Here is a 19,345-nt window from a genome sequence, read left to right on the forward strand (position 1 = left end):
TTGGTTTCTTCTGACTATTATAAGCATAAAAACTATGGCTCTAAAAGCCCTATTACACCTCCATTTTATGGTAGACGTAAAAGTTTTACCAATGAGAGCTTTCATCGATCGATTCAATAGATCGCGAATTTGGCAGCTGTTACCTTCGATGCTGTCATATTTCAACCTTTGATAAAATTGACTGCAAATATGGTGAAAATTCAAAGCTGCTAAAACTAGGTAATTTTGAGACAAGTTAATTATGTGAAGAATGTAAATTGTGTGCGTCACTCAATAACAATTTAGAATATTGCTCCTTAAGCTCATTGAGTTGACAAAAACCACAAGTTTGTCGATGCCTCATCGACAACAACAAAGTATTTTGTATGCAAATTTAGGTCTTAAGGCTGTTAAAGTAATTAGGTCCTTAAAACCCATCACAATGATCCGAATTTTAAACTTATTATTCTATAATTTATCAGTGATGAAGCCCATTTAACATAGGAGGCTACGTTAATGTTTGGAATTGTTGGGTTCAGGCTCACTGTTTGAAACGGATTTTGAGCTGATTATTCGAAAATAAGACTGATACAACTGTTACTGTTAATGGATTGTTGGCAATTGTTTATTCCTCGAAGTTGTCGTCAAAGTTACGCTCCCATATTTCGTGATTTAACAACTTAACGCCTTTATACTTTAAAACCTTTTGTTTATGCCCATGCTCCACAGTAAATTCAAGACCTTAAAGGTGAAATTCCTTAAGTTTTCGAAGACTTAAAATAAAATAAATAGGGTGGTTCAACAGTCCGTTGAGAACTAGGGCCTAGTGACTTACAATTCTTAACCATTTCTGTGTGCGAGTAATGTTGCAGGAATGGGGGGGACCTACAGTTTATATGTCGAATCCGAACGGATAATTTGAGAAAGCATCACAAGAGTTACTCTTGAAGAATTTGTCAATTCCTCGCAAGAGGCAGTACCCGTGAAAAGACTTTAGATGGCATAGCCAGGGATCGAACCCAATACCTCTGGCGTCCAACGCACTAACCATCATGCCACGGGTACTATATCGAAGACTTACAGCGGGAAATCGGGAATAGGCAGGGGAAAATTTCTTGAAAAGCATATGGCACTGCAAACGTAACCTATGCGACCATTTTGCATCTTTCAATATAAAATAAAATATTCTTACTTTAAATTTTTTTACTTATGTACTTCCCGAGAAAAATATATAAGTTGATTTATTTCAAATTTGTTGAGTCAGTTTCTTATATAATTTTTCTTAATAATTTTAATACAGTTTGGTTAATTTCGATTTGCATTTTCGATTTTTGACTAAAGTATTACTTAAGCTTAAAGTGACCCATTTTGATTTTTTGGCAGCTGACTAAAGGTAAGCACTACATCAATTTGATTGAAAACTTTTGTTGGTGCTTTGTTTTACTCGTAGCTATGTATGTTCAACAATCATGCATCAACATAATGTGCATATAATTAAATACATACAAAAATAAATAAATACTCATACATTTTTGTATTGAAAACCAGCCAAATTTTCAAAGTGCAATAGTTTATCAATTCTAGACTGGAAGTCTAAAAGTAAAAACAATTACTATAAAAATGTTCAAATGTCCAAATATTAAATTTGAACGATATAAATGTTTTTAAATTGATTAATATTATGTTACTTCTTTAGGCCCTCGTAGCTCAAAGCTTTACATGAATTAAGTTTTTGAAAAATTCATTTTGTCATGATTAATAAAAAGATAAAATATTGTTTTATCATAAATATCTTTGTTGGCTAAAAAACATATGAGTAAAGGTGTCCCGCATTTTATTGTTTAAAAAATCTGAATAGAAATTACCACGTTTCTTGCTAGTGGACCCTGAAAGTTTAAATATTTCTTAATTTTATTGAATGTGTTCGACAATTCCAATGCTATATTCTAAACTTAAATAATCAAACATCTTTACCAGTTTTCTTTATCTTATTTTCAAAGAATTAAAGATCAAGTTAAGTGTCTGTTTTGTTTGAAGCAAAATTGTCAAATAAAACAACAAATTTCGGAAATAAAAGGATTATAACATACTTTGGTCTCAAACTTCAGAGTTATGTTAACAGTACGTACGAAATTGAGCTCACGGGTAAACTGACGGGTATACCTGGAAGTTAAAGTATTGGAAGTATTGGGATGAATTGTTTATAAGCGTTAAAACAGCTTATATCTGATACGAAAGAACATTGTTTGTAAAAATATCGACAGGACATTACGGCGATGTTTGAACAATATGCATAAATGTTTCTGTTATATTTTTGTCGTCTTTCATTTTTAAAACTTTTTTTTGGCTTCTGTCCAAAAGATTTTAACTTATTAAAAATCTCAAATATGCTGGTCTCAGTAAAGTTGTATATTATAGCCAGATCAGAAAGAGTGAAGCCTTACTTGCATAGTGATACAAATGGCTTTCATTCAATGATAACACCCACACCTGTTAAAAATTCATTTTCAATATTGAAAATTGTTCTAAATGATCTTTTTTAGGAAACAAAAAAGAGAATTAAGTGCCTTTTAAAAGTTTCAGTTTCTATATTGAAAATTGTTTAAGATTTAATTTTAAATCATGGAAAATTTTAAAAAGACTCTTTAAATTCCAAAAAAAAAAAAACTCAAAACTTAAGTATTTAAGGAAAATATAAAACATTTTATGACAATCGCTCCTTAACTCATTCTTGATTTTCTTTTTCATAAAAAAGTAATATGTTTAGGGAGGTAAGAAGGTATAAAATGTGTGTGTACTTGGTACATCTTAAAGAATGGTTCTTTACAAAGTGCCAGTTTGAAAAGTAAAGAATACATACAAAAAAATAAAAATACAAAACGCGTATCTGTAACGTGTGCCTATGTCTATTTATAAAGTAAATCCTTAGAGGGCATATATTTTCCAACAAAGGACTTTCCTTTTGAATTAAAGACCAATGGTCACCGAACACATGTAGGAAAGTGTATCTGGATGTATATACACATCTACACAAACACATATACACAAGGATATGTGTTTTACTGGGTTTTATCTTCTTTTATAGAAATTCACGTTCTACGCAGCCTTCAGCTTGTGTCCTTGGACCCGGTGTATAAAGGAGTATAATGCTTTTTGCACTCATTTAGTTTTTACCTTCACAGCATACTAAAGAGGTTTTCGAAAAACAGCTAAGTGGAATTTAATGCTTGAACGGCGAACGTATAAAACGGAGAATGTTAGAACGAACCTATACCTACAATTGTCTGGTTGTCATTGTAACAAATCGTTAACCACCATCAACTGACAGACAGACCGACCGAACGACCAACGGAACGGTCATTATCCATCATTGGTGCATAAGCTAAAATATGGAGGTCGAAATGGCTTTTCGTCCACTATCATCGGTTGGGAGATGCAATGAAAACCTCTGGTGGAATTACCACACATCTCCTAAATTGTTGAAAATGCTGGTATGCCGCACTCTAATGCGAAGCACATCTAGAGCACAATGGGATAACGTTTGGGTTGGGCATAAAAGGGAACAAGCCTTAGGTATATTTGTCTACATGTGTACATGTGCACAAACAACAAAGCACATCCAATCATGGTCCTTTATGGATACTGAGGGAAAGCCTTAAGCTTTGCTCCAATGCTCTTCTGACCCATATACCACCCTGCCTCAGGCACAAAGCCCCAAACAGACATTGTATGATGATGTCAATACAACAAGTAGCATTCTGTATTTCGTCACATAATAACAATAACTTATTCTAGAACTCGATTAAGTTATGTAAAATGGCCACCATAGAGACCTCAACCTAAATTATTATTATTGAATAAATGACATTATGAATCAATCGCTCCCAAATGTCTCATTCTTATATTGAAGTCGACGACCGACGACGACGACCGACGACGTTAAGCTGACATTGTTAAGTTTTTGTTTCTTTTGACTTCTAATAGAGCACTCAGAGCATCTGGAACCATGAATTTCTCCTTGGACTGGACGTATGTCTGGATGACTGGCTGTTTTCTGGAGATAATAATAAAATAGATTTTGTGTCTTATCTATGAATCTTTTAAATTTGGCTTCCTTTAGAAAACAACCGAGAGCAAATAAGTGGGTCATCAAATCATCATTTGTATTTAATTCTGGATTCTTTATAAATAGGTAAGTGTATTTTTAGACAAGCTTATATCCTAATACTTAAAATAAGGATCTGATTCTGATGTCTCATGCCTGATAAAAAGAACTGAATGTGAGCAGGATTTTCATTTCGTAGTACGACGAACGTGACTCTAAGTAGAGGAATATTTTGAAATTGAAAGAAATTACCACCACAACTCTGACATGTACATTGAAATTATATTGGCTACGTGACATTTATTAATCGTGACAGGTGTCTTTTTCTAAAGTAGGGTTCCTTGAAACTTTCTCCAAGTAAAAACCCTTGATAATAATTGTATGTTGAAGAGAAAATCTTAATAATATTGTTCCTAGGAAATATAGTATGAAGCTACGTTTTTGTAACCTTAACTGAATGAAATCGTGTGTTGCAAACTGTTGACACATATGTAAAATCAATTCGACTAATTGACTCGCTCTTGAGGTATTTCGAGAAAAGTTTTTTTTTTTAAATGGAGGACAACACAGAACGGTTGGGCATTGTATATCAATTATTCTTTAAGATACATTTCATCAGTATCTATACATTTTTACAGAAATTTGTGTATCTATGTGTATTTTTAAAAATAACGTGTATTCAATCAAAGAGGATTACTACCACATCAATTTCAAGACTATTTTTGCGGAAGTGTATCTTATGTATATATCTGAAAGAATATATATTATTTGTTTTATTTTTAATTTTTAGAATATTGTTGGTTTCAGTTGATGTCACTTAAAATCTTAAAGCTTTTTTATAAAAATATACAAATAAAATTAAACAATTATTAGAAAGTAACAGAAATGCGAAGAAACTATTGAGAAAAGATTTTCTTTAAAAATATTCAAACAAAACTTGCACTTACCTTAAAATTCTGAAATTATTCGCAAATAGGAATGGTTGAGAGTTGGAAGTCACTATAGTCCCTGGTTCATTACAAGCTGTTGCCCCAGTGGATTTATTTTTATCAATGGTTTCAAATATTTAAAATTTTGTTTAAAGATAATTTTACTTTAAAAAATAGTTATTTAATTCAAGAATTTAGATTTTATTCAAGTTACTATTTTTAATGATTAAATCTTTTTATTAAAAACAACTGATTTTTGACTTAATAGTTCGAAACAAAATCGTTCCATGGACAACTTTCAATTTTATTTGTACACCGTTTATCTTCGGAGTGAAAATGGGCATCATCACTAAACATAATTATCGATGCAAATCTTGATGCTATCAGCTAAGATAAAACACACCTGTAAAGTTAACTTAACTTTCAAAAACCTTAAGACCTATGTAAGTCATTAAGCAAAAATAGTATTTTGTCGTTTGTTGAATTCCTTATTCAAAAGATAAACGCGGAATCGAAAAGCAAGGAAATTGTCAACACTGACAAGTCAAGTCAAAATAGACAAGTAACGAAAATTCCCCAAAAAAAAATTTTTAAAAGTTGTTTTTCAAAAAGACAGTAAGATGAAACTTTTGAAAGGTAAATGCTACAAGAAAGTTTTTTCAGCTAGCCCTTGTAGACCAAAAAAATTGGAAAATTTTGATGCTTTGCATTTCAAGCGCTTGAGATAATAACTGCAATTGTTTTGGTTTGTTATTTTCTATAAGAAAACATATTTCTTTTTCTTTTTAAATATTGTTTTGAGTTAGAAAATCCATTTCTTATCGTAACTCTAAAATAGCTAAGCTTTTAAAAATATTTTATAGCTTGCTTGTTAACTTCCCATAGGAAGTTATTGTACGTATGCTACTTTTTTTCGTCGTCCAAAGCTCAAGAACCAGTAGAGATATCGACTTCAAACAAATTTCAGTTTACAGATAATAATACAGAAAGGACTCTCAAGAAAATTGAGTGGGTGGTTTTTTTACTATAGCAATTCAAAAAACAGGTGCAAATTTTGTTAAACCCAAAATATCTCACGAACCAAAAATGCTAGCGACTTGAATTAAATTTTATTTATACATTGTAACGTGATATCAAACTATTATATTTTTAGGAAAAATCCGATTAACGGTTTTTTATAAATCTTAAAAACTAAACAAAATTTTTGTCACTTCGAATATTTTACGAACAAAAACTGATTATGTGTCGAAAATAATTTTCTGCATCAAAAAATAATCAGCCCTATCATGAGTTCCATCTTAATCGGGAATTTTTACGAATTCCGAAAAACTATATCATGAAATCCGTTCGTAATACAAAATTGTATGAGATTTTCCACTACGAACGAATTCGTATACGATGGAATTCATGATAGGGCTGAATAAAAGATCGAATTCATAGTTTTTCTTATACAAAATTAAAACCTAAAAATAAAATTACTAAAATTTGGTAAAAATTGATTTCGCTTCAAATATCTTTTCAAAAAACTAACATATTGTGTTAAAACTAATTTTATCTAGTGAAATATATTGTTTTCAACATTCAGTAAAATTTTTAGAAAAATATAATTGAGGAAAATCGAATTGACAGTTTTTTACATAAAATAAAAATCTAAAAAAAAACAATACTAAAAGTTGTCAAAAGTTAATTTTCGACTATATCTTTGAAAAAATTGAGAAATTGACTTAAATTTTATTTTATCTTATAACAAATATAGTTTTCAACATTCATTTAAATTTTTATAAAAATCGATTTGACAGTTTTTTTTACAAAAAATAAAAACCTAAGCAAAGCATGACTAAAAGTTGGTAAAAATTGACTTTCGACTCAAATATCTTTTCAAAAACGTAAGATATTTTGTTCAAACTCATTTTATTTTGTAAAATATATTGTTGTCAACATTCAGTAAAGTTTTGAGAAAAATCGAATTGAGAGTTTTCTTTACAAGAAAACCTAAAAAAAAGAATATTAAAAGTTGGTAAAAATTGACTTTCAACTCAAATATCTTTTCAAAAATCAAAAAATAAAATGGCTTTAAACTAATTTATCTCACAGAAAATATTGTTTTCGACTTTGAATAATTTTTTTAATAAAAATCCAACAGTTTTTTAAAATCCACAAAAAATAGTATGGTTCTCGATATCTCGTGATTGGCTCTCGTATTGACTTTAAATTAATTTTACTCATCCAACTTGTATTTGTGTATAGAAGAAATAAAGATTTTTAAGAGATGTTCCTAAAATTGGTAAAAATTAGTTTTTGAATAAAAATCCCACTATATCATCATATGCAAAATATTGTTGGTAATTTTTATTTTTTTAAAACAATTCAACTGATGATTTCTTAACTAAACTGATTAACCTACAAATCTTTAAAGCAAGACCAATCGACAAACAGGATGGGAAGTTATCAGCGTGGGTCGCATCCCAGCCTCTTGTTGTATTTGAAATTGTCTACAAACGAGGGTTAGATGTTTTTTTAGACAATGCTATAATAAATTGTCGAAATTTCGTTTTTTTCACATACAATTTCTCAATTGGTCTCTTCAGTTGTTTAACAGCATATTTGGTTTAAAAAATCTTCTTTCTTTGAATTTAGTGGTACTGATTTGAAATGTTTGTGTCTATCAACTTTTTTCAAAACATAATTTTTTTAAATGCTGTTATTTTTGACATAAAATTAAAAACAATTGTTTTTTTTTAATTTAAACAATTTTATTTTTGAAAAATAGTTTCAATTTATGAAGTTACATGAACTTAATTAAAACTAGGACCATTAAAATGTTATTTTTTTGTAACATTTTTCATGTTTCCACTATTTGACCTTTAATTTGGCATTCATGTTTTGAAGTTTGAAGATTAAGTTTGATTTTTTTTTAAACTTTTAGTGACTCAAACTTCAGAAAACTTCATAGGAAAAGGAAGTGCAGAAGTTGTGAAATATATTGACTGTAAGCTCATGAGATTAAACATGCCATAGTATTTTTTGAAGTAAAAAATATTACATTAATATAAATAAATAAAAAATGTATTTCTAGAGCCTTAAAGTTCAAAATTAAAATTTTCAGTACTTAGCCACTAGCACTAAAATAATAAAAAATACATACAAAAAACTTGAATGACTTTATGTGCACACTTGGAATTTTTGGAAACTTTTTACAGATTCTTTATAACTTATTAAAAAATGTATCGTATTTTTTGATATTTAACAAAAAACAATGCAAAACTAAGTTAAAAGATCTGAAATTGAACTAATGAAATATACAAAATCAATTTATGGTTTAAAATCTTGTTGTTTAATCAGCTAAAATAATACAAATTTAAAAAAATAGTACGTATTCGCCTAAGTATACTATACTTAATTTGTTTTATGTGAAGTGTATATAATCACCATTAGAAGTTTAAGAAGATCCTTAAAATAATGTTGTATGTTTTCTTGATTTCATCAATATTTATTGAGCCTCTACATGGGGAACTGTTTTGTATTAAAATCTAGTTTCTGGAATGCATTGCGTTTTTATATAAGTTGGATAACTAAAATTCTGATTAATTAATATTGTTTTCGTACGGAAAGTTTGAAAAAATGTACGGAAATCACTTTTTTTAAGAATTGTAAAGTTAACAAACAATAAAAAAAGGTGCATATATATTTGTTTTTATTGTTTGTTATTGTATATTTTTCACTGAAAGTTTTTATAAAACAAATATATTACCAGTTATTTTGTAACACATTTCATAATCTACAAAGTCTAGCAGTTTGCATTCAAAAGTTACAGACTAAACACGAAGATTTTTGACAAAAAACTTTAAAACTTTTTATGATAACGAAGAATTTTTGAGGACTTTCTGTCACTTGTTAACGCTGTTCTCATTTTCTGTTTTAATTTTCATCGATATTCAAAATATTCCAAGGTTTGATGAATGAAATTTTTTTCGATAGTTTAAGTGTGTGAAATATGAAGTTACAGCTGTGGACAGCTATTAAGAAACTCACTATTACAACAGTTTGTTTGTTTCGTTATTTATTAAATTTATTTTTTTATTAACAGTATTTAACTGTATACTCTATAACATAACTTTAGAATTTTCATCTTCGCTCTATGGGAGTAAAGCCTTACAAGCATATATAATGTTTGAATTAAGAACATGAAATTTGGTGTTAGTTTTAAGTGGCTTAGCTTATTAAAAGTGCCATCAAAGAAGTTAAATTTGTTTAAGGTCTGTGCCTGCCGATACCCTTTCAAAAAAAGTAAAACATCCTCCCATAAAATACTTGTGTTTGTTTCCAGCAGTATGTTTGGGGTTTTTTATAGAGTCCGCCAAATAACTTTTTTTTAACTTCCCATAGGAAGTTATTGTAATAGGTCCGATTTGTCAAATTGAAAATTTTGACATTTCTAGACGTTTCAAGGTCCCTAGAGTCGAAATAAAAGATTTTTAGAAAGATGTCTGTGCCTGCGTGTGTACGTACGTTCGTACGTCCGTACGTCTGTACGTCCGTACGTCCGTACGTTCGCGACGTTTTTTCGTCGTCCATAGCTCAAGAACCAGAAGAGATATCGATTTCAAATAAATTTTGTTATACAGATAATAAGGCAGAAAGATGCAGAAAGGGCTCTCAAGAAAATTGCGTGGGTGGTTTTTTTTACCATAGCAGTTTGAAAAAAAGGTGAACATTTTGGTTAACCCTAAATATCTTACGAACCAAAAACGCTAGAGACTTGAATTAAATTTTATATAATATATTGTAACGTGATACAAAACAGGTATATTTTTTGAAAAAAATCAATATATCGGTTTTTTTATAAATCAAAAAAACTAAAAAAAAATTTGTAACCTCCAAAATTTTACGACTGAAATATGATTTCATCTCTAAAACAGTTTTGTGCAACGACGAATAATGTTTCTGACATCTGATAAAATTTTGAGAAAAATCTAATTGACAGTTTTTTTTACAAAAAATTAAAACCTAAAAAAAATGTATAAAAGTTGGTAAAAATTGATTTTCGACTCAAATATCTTTTCAAAACTTTGAGATATTGGCTTTAATTTACTTTTATCTTTCAAAACATCTTGTTGTCAACATTCAGTTAAAGTTTGAAAAAAATCGAATTCACAGTTTTTTTACAAAAAATAAAAACCTAAAAAAAATGTATAAAACTTGGTAAAAATTGATTTTCGACTCAAATATCTTTTCAAAACTTTGAGATAATAGCTTCTAATTAATTTTTACTTATAAGAAATTTTGTTTTCAACATTAGGACAAATTTTGAGAAATATCGAATTTACAGTTTTTCTTACAAAAAATAAAAACATAAAAAAAATGTATAAAAGTTGACAACTTTTATCTTTCAACAAATATTGCTGTCAACATTCAATAAAAATTGACAGTTTTTGTGCAAAAAATTAAAAACCTAAAAAAAATTACCAAAAGTTGGTGAAAATTGATTTTTGACTCAAATATCTTTTCAAAAATTTGAAATATTTTCTTCAAACTAATTTTATCTTATAAAAAATATTGTTTATAATATTCGATAAAATTTTGAAAAAAATCAAATTGACAGTTTTTTTTACAAAATATAAAACTGTAAAAAAAACAATTCTAATACTTGGTAAAAATTTACTTTCAATTTAAATAGCTTTTCAAAAATTAAAAATATTGGCTTCAAACTTATTTTATTTCACAGAAAATATTATTTTCGATATTCAGTAATAAATCCAACAGTCCGTTTTTTCATTAAAAAAATCTACAAAAAATAGTACGCAAATTTGGTAAAAATTCGTACGAGTACATGTAGACAAACTTTGAAGCAAGACAATTCGACAGACGGGATGGGAAGTTACCAGTGTGGGTCGCATCCCAGCCTCTTTTTTGTTTGTTGAATGGGCGCAAAACATCGAGTGTAGCTTCGGCTGTGGAGCACGTAGCGCCGTGCCACGCCGCCGTCCTTTGAAAACAAAATGTTGGCAATATCCTCCTCTTCAATTGAACAAAAATTCGTTCAACATGGAACGATCGCCATTGACTGTATGGGCCACTCCTTGCTAATTTTCAAAGAAAAATGGCCCAATTAAGTCTCTGGACCGAATCCGCTGAAAATTCCATATAACCACACATTATCATTTATATTAATGATTTAAAGCATTGTATGAACGAAATACAAGCAAAAACAACCGAGAAAGTTTGATCGAGTTATATACTGTTAAAAAAATTTCCAATTAATATAACTTTATTTAGATACATTCTAGCGTTTGGGCACAATTTTTTAAAAAGCGATATTTTCGACATTTGACATTTTTTGAAAACCCTATAACTTCTTAACTCTTGATTGTAAAAAAATGTAATTAAATTATTTTATAGTCTTCTTATGATTATTCGTAGCATTTATCGTATAAATGTTACAATCTGAAAACGGAAATTTTCGACAGAAAAACGTTAATAACTTTGTATGGTCTAGTGGGATTTTTGATAACTTTTTGTTGCTTGCTAATAACAATATCAACAGCGCCTCTACCAATTTTAATCGGTATGCGAACTATTTCTAGGATTAATGAATTTTACGACTATTTTATCTAGAATCGAATGTTAGTTGTTCTGCGTTTCACAAATTTGTCCACCATTTTTTTTTACTGCGGATAAAAAAAGTTTAGTAACGATTCAAAGTTATTTAGTTTTCTGAATTTCGGCTACTATTATACTATTTTTTTTTTGTAAATTTGACATTTCCAGTAATAGATTTATTTTTATTTTTTTAATTTAACCTAACTCTTTATTGGAATATCATTTTTATCTACATTTTGAAGGGTTTCGAAAAAAATGTAATCATGTAATCGTGTGAAAAATATTAATTTTATATGAATAAACATAATTTGCTATAACTCAAAAAACATTTCCATGTTATTTAATCAGAATTTTGGAATTTATCACATTCGGGGTTTCGAAGTCCTTATAATCTGAATCCTTGATATTGAGAAAGAATCACATTCGTTTGTGCTATGGATATATGTCTAATACTTTTAATATATACATATGTAATTAAATTTAATTCAGTAAAGTGTGATGTATCATTAGAATGGAAAAAAATTGTATTTGCTGGTAATATCTTATTTTTTTTTGTATTCATAGTATTTGGAAAATCCACATTAAAACAAGCTGTTAACCATTATATTTGAGTTAGAAGTTATTTTTGGTCATTTTTGATGTTACTAAAATCACATAATCAAAATATCTGTTTGTGAAAAAAATATACAAAAAGGATTACATTTTTCAATGAAAAATAAACAAAGTGTTTCCTTTTATCTTTATCTCCAAAACCAGTCGTGCAATTAATTTTCGATTGCATAATTTGCTTTTTTATCCTCTTGCCACCAAAAAAAACTCGGTTTTAATGGCACAATTTTAAAAATGTTAAACAAAATATCAATAGGTATTTGAATTGGAGTAAAATTATTTTTTTTTATCAATAGTTTATTTTTATTTTTAAATTTAACTTTTATACTTTTTATCAATGATTCTAAAGTGTATCAAAAACTTAAAATTGCATCATTTCGGTTACATATAAATTTAGCTTCATTCAAAAAAGAAAGCATTCTCGTTTCATCATAAAATAAACTTTTGAATAAACGCATTCAAAATTGTATTCATTCCAAACTGACTTTGTTGATATTCAATGTTGAAATTATTGAAAAGACTCTTTTTTCGCTTTTCCTTTATTAAATAGAGTAGGTAGGTACCTTTTTCGCAGTTTTGGCTTTTGCTTTTGTTGATGTTGTGTTTTTGTTTAAAATATACTGTTTGACAATTTTACTCGTATATATTGAATAGCTGTCATTCAAACTGAAAACAAGACAGGATAAATATTTAAATTGTTTGTTTTTCTTCTTTTTTTTTTGCAGAAATATACACACAAAGCTCATCCTTTCACATACAACATTTCGGTACGTATAAACCTATTTTACATACATATGGATATTATACATCACTATATTAGATTGATTCAATAAACGGTTTACGATTTAAAATGAAACTTGCTTTTTTGGTTAAAGCTTGTCGAAATATTCTAATTTCAGCTTGTTAGATTGATATTTAGATACAAAATAAGTTCCTTTCTACTAGGAATTTGAAAGTTCTTTAAAAAAGGTATTAAAATATTTTCTAATTTGTGCCCATCTTTCAAAGTTATCAAGGCTATAATTTAAATTCAAAAATAATTCTACTATTTTTTGGATAACCAGTAGAAGTTATCAGCTATAATATACCACTTTATTGAGGTTCAAATATTTATTAAAAGTTAACACTTTCTTATCAAAGAAATTTTTATGAAAAACCTCTAAATATCAATCTAAAAAGCTGCAAATATCACCAAGCCCTAACCAAAAAGTTAGTTTCATTGAAAATCGAAGATATTTTTCTTTTTGAATCAGTCTAATGTATATTTTAACTTTTGTAATTGCGTGTTGGTAAAAAATCGATTTTATTATATTAAATAATTTTCTGTGTAATTTGTATTTCATTTGTTTGAATTGAATCAAAAAAAGGTATTTATTTTTTTGTATATTATGTAAATGTATACAAAGGAAGCTTGCATGTGGTGAATGTTTGGGAGTGTAAATTAATGCTTTGACATAAATCTACGCATTATACAATTAAATTGTTTTTAAGATATTTCAGTTCATTTCATTTTGTAATCTTTTCAAATTGATTTAAATATAAATTTGAAGCTTTTTTTTAATTTACAAAAAACATTTAAACAATACCAATTTCATAGATCTTACAATATTAAACAGAAAAATAAAAAAAGACAGCAATTATTGTTTAATAATAAAACTTTCATCCTAAGGTGTCCTAGAACGCAGTCTAGCTGATACGTAGTCCTTACAATATAGTAGTACCCTTCATTTCTTCACATAATAAGTACCTTAATCTAAGCTGGTCTAATTTTGACTTTGTGACTAAATCCCCATTCAAAATATTAAATTTATATCTATTTAAAATTTGCAGGCACACAAAAATGTCAACATTTATTAAAACAAATGAAAACAAGGATTTGATAAATTTTTTGTTAGGCTTCAAATGTTTGTAATTAATTTGGTCTTTTCTTTTATTTCTGTTCAACTGAACTTTGCAATAGTTAGAGATTTTCAAAGTTTGGTCATTTAATTATATACTTATCTTAAAACGATTTTCTTACAAGGTTATAACTCTGAAGTAGTACCGTTAGAGCCATGTCTGTTGATTTTGAATTAATGGTAAACGTACATTTTAAACTGATTACGTCGAAAAATCCAAAAAAGGAATTTCATTCCATGTTGGTGGCATTTGGTTAATACTTTCGAACAAGTCCAACAATTTTCTGCATTTCTTCATTATTCACGATATTTTTAAAATCTGTAAACAAATTATTTTAACAAAAATTGAATGAATCGTTTTGGTTTGATTTCAGTATTAACACCCTACCGAGATCTAGCTAGTACTCATTACCTATTTGACAGAACTTTAACTTAGTAATTTTGTGAAGAAATTTATTGGTTTCGATTTGAGTTCTAACAACTTGCATAATAACCAGGGGTCTATTTCACCAACCAGTGTGAAATGAAAGTGTGCCAAGTGAAAAGACTTTTTACTTTTCAATTTTTCAGGCATGTTTTGAAAAGTGAAAAGGTAAAATGTTTCACTAATGTAAAATTACACTTTGCATTTAGATCAGAAATGTATTAAAAATAAAGTTGAAAGTTGTGTGTATCTAATGAACGTAAGTAATGCAATATGAGTCGTTCAGAAAAAAATGAATAACAAGTTATCCGTTTTAAAAGTTGTAGAAAATTAAAAGGTTAATCATCAATGATAAAATTCGACTTTCGATCAAATACCCTACAGACGGTTTCTTTGCTTATTCCGTGCATAGATACAACACCGTATTATTGAGCTTCATTCCTAGCCGGATGTGGTGTACGCAAAAGCTGTTGCAAGGGACTTCCTTCGATTTTTGAATTGTAGTTTATTTTCAATTTTAGACAACACAAATTTGATGATACTTTTTGTTAATGGGAACTTTTTTTATTCAAATAAAAGCCTCCGATATCGAAGTTAATTCTTAGCTTCACTACTCCTTGATCACTATTAACTAACTTCTTTGTAATCAAAATTTTCTTTAAAACGATTAATTTCTTATAAATTATCTTACAATAGCTTTTCAATATAAACATTGTTTTGATATAAACAGTCAAATTGCATTGAAAGATTATTACGATGTCGATGAATTAAAAAACCTCCTCAAAATCAGACATTTTTAAAAATTGAGATCAATCAACTCGTTAACCCTAAAATTCAGTATTCATGTCCTTTGGTAAAAATATAAAAATAACTAGCCTATATGTCTATTGTCTTGTAAACTATTGTTTACTTCTTCATTTTCAAAGCGGTTCATCTATTTGTTCATTATTTTTCGATAATATTTCAAAAGAAGCTCTTATTTTCAAATGAAAATTTCTCTTTGCATATTACTAGAAAAGATTTTCAAAACTCCAAATACAGTTTGCAAATTTTATTGTTGGATGAAATAGAAAGATAAAATACTTCGAAAAATAACAAAACATTTCACTTTTCAGAAAAGACTTTACACTTTGCAAATGTAAGTTTGGTGAAACGTATTTTGCAAATAAGAAAACTTTTTTCTTTTGCAAAATTGCATCAAGATAGAAATTCCTCTTTGTGAGATGCTGTAGACGTCCATCAAGTCTCGATAAATTATATCTTTTACCGTTTTAAGCCCGACAGATATGTTAATTGCCAATTCATTGTCTTAAAAATTGAAAAAAATGGCGGAATAGATTTTGACAATTGTCAAGTTTTCCTATGTTGCTTGGAAATGAGTCCTAATAATTGTGTGAAAAAAATGAGTTGGTACCGATTTGAGTTCTAATTCTAGGACAATTATTGGTCATCATAACATTAGGAATCTGTGATAAAATTGGCCGGTTATGAGTCTAATCCAATTTTTACACAACGCTTAAGAATAAACTTAAATGGTTTTTACTGCTCGTGAAGAAAGTTAAGACATTTTTTCAAATCAAATTTTAATAAGATTTATCTTAAAATTTTACCTGATTTTCCAACCACAACGAAGATCTTCCAGAAGAAGTTATTTTTATCAAATCGACGAACTATTCTTTAAAACTAGTGAATAGTATTTATAAATAGCCCATATCAATGTATTTATGTTGTAGACTTGTCATACATAAAGTTTTTTTTTTTAAGTTTTCAACACCACGTTAACCTTATAAAACACGACTTCAAAAATGTGTTCGTATATCTGTGACTTTAATTGCAAAAGAGATTTTTTATGCAAAAGGTCAGTATCAATCCATGACTACTTGACCTTAAAAAAGTTGTTAAGTACTTCTTAAATTAGCGTCTTAGTTTTGGTATACAAAATTGTAGGTCCTTTTTAATACTGACAATTATCACACAAGAGAATAGTTGAGAGTTGTAAATCATAAGAATTTTGCTGTCAGGCATTCATTCATTCAACATAGACGACGAAAGCCAACAATCCCGTCCTATCGACTTAGAAGAAGTAAAGATTGCCATATCTAATCTGAAGTCTAAAAAAGCAGCTGGAGCGGTTGGCTTCAATGCCGAGCTCTTTAAAGCAGCTGGAGATAAGTTAGTTAGATGCATGCACCAACTTATCTGTAAGATATGGTCGGAGGAAAGCATGCCCGATGAATTGAACCTCAGTATTGTTTGCCCAATCCTGAAAAAAGAGACCCCCTAAACTGCACCAACTATAAAGGAATCTACTACTTAACATCGCCTATAAAATCTTCTCTGCCGTAATACGTAAACGTCTAAAGCCCATCGTCAACAACCTGATAGGTCCTTATGAGTATGGTTTTAGACCAGGAAAGTCAACAGTTGATCAAATATTCACATAACGGCAGATCCTTTAAAAAACCCAAGAACACCAAATCGACACCCACCATCATTTCATCGATTTCAAGGCCGCATATGACAGCATCTACAGGGACGAGATGTATAGAGCCATGTCTAGTTTTGGCATCCCTGCCAAACTCGTCCGTTAGTGCAGGATTACCATGGAGAATTCGCGCTGCTCCATAAAGGTTGGAAACAACTTAACAGAACCTTTCGTTGTCAAAAAAGGTTTTAGACAAGGTGATGCGCTGCCATGTGATTTTTTTAACATCGTGCTTGAAAGAATAGTGCAAAGCTCACACCTCAACACTAGATGCATTTTCTTTCAAAAGTCTGTCCAATTACTGGCACATGCTGATGACATTCACATAATCGGAAGAACTCAGCGTGATGTCAATGGGGCTTTTGTTAATATTGAGGCAGAGGCGGCAAAAATGGGTTTGACGGTTAATGAGGGTAAAACAAAGCACATGCTCTCGTCAAGTAAGAACATACACCACCGACGTCTTGCTCAAAACGTCACCATCGACAGGCGCAACTTTGAGGTAGTCAAGGACTTCGTCTACCTAGGCTCCGCTGTAAACGCAGAAAACAACACCAGCGCTGAGATCAAAAGCAGAATAACTCTTGCTAACCGCTGTTTCTTTGGACTAAGAAAGCTATTGAGTGGTAAAGTCTTCTCTCGAGGGTGCAAAGTGTTGCTATTTAAGACCCTTATTATCCCCGTCCTTCTATACGGTGCAGAAGCATGTACTATGACAAAAGCAGATGAAAGCACCTTGTGTCGGTTCGAGAGAAAAGTTCTTCGTGTGATCTACGGTCCCGTATGTATCGAAGGGGAGTGGAGGAGAAGATGGAACGACGAGCTGTATGGGCTATACAGCGACGTAGACTTAGCCAGAAGGGTAAAAGTCCAACGACTAAGATGGCTGGGTCACGTAGAGCGCATAGAAACCAATGCTCCGGGCCGGAAAGTCTTCGAATCCACACCCACAGGACAGGGCAGTAGAGGAAGACCGTGGATATTGGCGCGCACAAGTGGAAGTTGACCTCACCCAACTTGGAGCGCGAAACTGGAGATATCTAGCTAGGGAACGAGCTAGATGGAGAAGTTTGTTGGGTAAGGCCCTAGTTCACACAGGACTGTTGTGCCACCTTAAGTAAGTAAATCATAAGGCTCTGTTTTTTAGAAGCAGTAGAGCCATAACTTTTTTGTTGGCAAAATAAAGTTACAGATGAATAAAAACTATTAGAAAACCAACTTAAGGGTCCGCCAAATAACATTTATTTTTGAAAATGCTACTCAAACATAGAGTGTAGCTTCGGCTTTGTGGCGCGTATAGTCGTCCTATTGAAACCAAATGCCAATATCCCCTTATCAATCTTTATGATCAAAATTTCGTTCAACAGGACTATTAACGATCGTCATTGACTGAAACGGCCACTACTTGCTTATTTTCGAAGAAAAATTACCCAATTGTGCCTCTGGACCAAAATCCTCACCGAACAGTGACTCGTATTGGGTGTATCGGTTTTTCAATGTATGCGTGTGGGTTTTCTGTTCCTCAAATGCGAAAATTCTGCTTGTTTACATACCCGCCAAGATCAAAATGAGATTCATCTAACAAAATAATTATTTTGGAAAAATCGGCGTCTTCGCTAAGCGGTGTTCCCATCGCTGTTCAAGCATATACATTACCATATTCGTTTACTATTTTTAGGAGAAGTCTTATGCCCGGCCTTCAACAGTTCTCCCTACCACTGAGAAAACATAATTTTACCTCAAATGCTCTTATGGGCGCGGCTCAAAAAATTAAAATTATAGATTGGTGGTTTAATCATTTTGATTTTTGTATCTTTTTATGATGCCTTAAACTTACAGAATGTCATACTCATAGTTTTTACCAAACAAATATTTGAGCCTTATCAATTTGGACCACCCCAATCTCTCAAATTCCCTTTTTCAATGTGACTGTTTAATGATCCAATACAATTAAATTCGATGGGTTTTTGCCGAAAAGGATAATACCAACGATCATAAAATTTCATGATTCAGAGATTTGAATATTAAATTTCCATTATGTTATATTTCTACACTTAGAACCATCCCCCAGGGGCATAATGCCTCAGGCTTATTTCAAGATTATTACAACATATTTATTTAAAAACTATACATAAATACTTTGATTGGGATCATATTCTTTTTTTTTTAAATAATTTTATCAAGAGCCTGACAACAATTTAAATACATCAAAATACGCAAATATTTTCCAAATAAGTATCTTTGAACTTTTCACCAAAAACCGCAAACAACATCAGAGAATTATTTTAATGAAAAAGAATGATACTAAATTCCTCC

At 30.0% G+C, this 19,345-nt stretch overlaps 1 protein-coding gene across 1 annotated transcript in view; it reads left to right on the plus strand.

Moving 5' to 3' along the window:
• The window catches only part of LOC129948165 (neurotrimin), a 255,074-nt gene that overhangs the window by 35,142 nt on the left and 200,587 nt on the right, over positions 1 to 19,345 (plus strand). The window contains exon 2 of the mRNA XM_056059044.1: positions 12,948 to 12,989. The gene's annotated coding sequence lies outside the window, so the exon portion shown is untranslated. The remainder of the gene's footprint in view (positions 1 to 12,947; positions 12,990 to 19,345) is intronic.

The sequence above is a fragment of the Eupeodes corollae genome, chromosome 2, assembly GCF_945859685.1.
Source record: "Eupeodes corollae chromosome 2, idEupCoro1.1, whole genome shotgun sequence".
In the NCBI taxonomy this organism is placed as follows: Eukaryota; Metazoa; Arthropoda; class Insecta; order Diptera; family Syrphidae; genus Eupeodes; species Eupeodes corollae.